The sequence below is a fragment of the Nicotiana attenuata genome, unplaced genomic scaffold, assembly GCF_001879085.1.
Source record: "Nicotiana attenuata strain UT unplaced genomic scaffold, NIATTr2, whole genome shotgun sequence".
Lineage (NCBI taxonomy): Eukaryota > Viridiplantae > Streptophyta > Magnoliopsida > Solanales > Solanaceae > Nicotiana > Nicotiana attenuata.
The window spans coordinates 384,548-387,005 of NW_017670301.1; positions in this window are offsets into that span (position 1 = coordinate 384,548).

A 2,458-nucleotide genomic window follows, 5' to 3' on the forward strand; every position below is an offset into this window, starting at 1 on the left:
CAAACTGGAATGGTCCTTCATTAGATTCTCCCTAAAATCCCTAAACTTTCCAGATGAGCTAATTGAGCTTATAATGTCCTGTGTATCTTCCACATCCACCTCCATTCTCATAAATGGTTCAAACACAGATTTCTTCACCCCTACTAGAGGCATTAGGCAAGGAGATCCCCTATCCCCGTATATATTCATAATTTGCATGGAAATGCTCTCTAGGCTCATTGACCATGAAGTAGACTGCCGTAGACGGGACCCTATAACCTTATCTAAGAAGGGTCCCCAATTATCTCACCTTTTCTTTGCTGACGACCTCATTCTTATGATGGAGGCAAACCAAAAAAGCTGTAACTCTCTCATAGATACTTTGAATAAATTCTGTGAGTTTTCCGGCCAATCCATCAATTTCAGCAAATCAAAAATTATCTTTTCAAAAAATACCCACCCTGATAAACATACTCTACTCAGTAGGTGTTTAAATATGAAAATATCCTGCTCAATAGGGAAATACCTGGGCTTCCCCATAACAAACCAGAGGTTATCCAAAAAGGACTTCCAATTTATTATTGATAATCTAAACAACAAACTAAAAGGATGGAAAAGCCGCTTCCTGAACCTAGCAGGAAGAACCACTCTCATTAAAGCAACTCTTGCAGCCATTCCCAACCACAACATGCAAATCTTTGATCTACCAAAAGCTACCCAAAACAAGATAGATTCCATCCAACGAAACTTCCTATGGGGTAGCACGGAGGAAAAAAGAAAGTGTCACCTCCTAAATTGGAATAAAGTCACTTCTCCAAAAAATCAGGGAAGCCTAGGACTCTATAAAACCAGCTACAAAAATAAGGCCTTCAGCACTAGCCTTGCCTGGAGATACTTAAACAACAAAGAAGCCCTTTGGGTTAAGATTCCACACAGTAAATATGATAGGATTGCCCCTCGCAATAACAGATTAATCCCTAATCCTGGATCCTCACATATCTGGAAAAACATTCACAATGGAAGAAAGTTATGTCAAAAAGGGATTAACTGGATTATTGGTAACGGGGAAAACATAAACCTTTGGAATAACCGTTGGATAAACCAAGGAAACAATCTAAGGAACAGTATCCAGGGACCTCTCCAAAATGGGGAAGAAGACATGAAAGTAAGCTCAATCATCCAGCATGGCTCCTTTAACCTATCAACTCTATCCTTCGAGATTCCTGAAGACATAATCCAAAAAATCCATAGCACTTATATACAACAATCCCAACCTGGTAGAGATAAAATATCCTGGAACTCACCAGGCCACAATTCCTTCTCAATCAAGGCAGCCTACGATCTTGCTTCTCTCCAGGATACTCGGACTGAGGAAAACAACCTCGATTACAAGTGGATCTGGAAATGCAACACCCTTAACAAGCTAAAGTACTTCATGTGCCTGCTTACCCTCAATAGACTCCCAACAGCCACCTTCCTAGCAAAACGTAATATCTGCACTTCAGATACTTGTACCATTTGTGGAACTGAAAAGGAGGACATAAAACACATACTCTTCTATTGCACCTACTCAAAGGAAATATGGAGGCAATTTCACATAAAACATAACTACCCATCCTTAGACAACGGATTAACTACCTTCCATTGGCTAAAGCACCAACTAAAATCAAACAAAAGCTTTAATCAATACATCACGTGGCCCATCTTCTTACCTTTCCTCCTTTGGTATTTATGGACCACAAGAAATGAAAGAATCTTTCACAAAAGTAGCCCATATCCCAACATTAGCAAAGTGATCAATAGCACTCAGGAATTCCTCTTCCTTAGCAATTGGAGCCCTACTAGATCACCAAAAAGAACAATTCTCATAAAATGGGAACCACCAGACGTAGAAACCTACAAACTAAACATAGACGGATCATGTCTAGGTAGCCTAGGAAAGGGAGGCACAGGGGGGGTCTTCAGGAATAGCAACGGGAAATGGATACTAGGTTTTAGTAAGGGCTTTGCTAATGCAACAAATATCCAAATGGAAGCCATGTCCTTATTACAAGGTCTACAATTAGCCATCCAAAAAAGACTAATCCCTTTAGTCATTGAAACAGACTGCCAGGATCTTATTAATTTGATTAACAATGAAAAGATGCTTTATCGAAACATTATTGATGATTGCAGGTTCCTATTATCTGAGGTGGGAGCACCACCATTGAAACATGCATTCAGGGAAGCTAATGGGGTAGCGGACGCCTTAGCCAAGAATGGATGTAGTCTGGAATCTTTTGCTAATTTAAACTTGTACTATTATCCGCCTGTATTTGCTATTTCAGTTTTTAATAGAGATGGGATAGGCAATGCGTGGCCTAGACAAATCTCATGTTGTAATGACTACTAAGTTTATGTTATGAATAAATGTCTCTAATTACCCAAAAAAAACTTCACGAGAACTTTATGAAAGGGAAAAATGGCGACTATCTGTGCA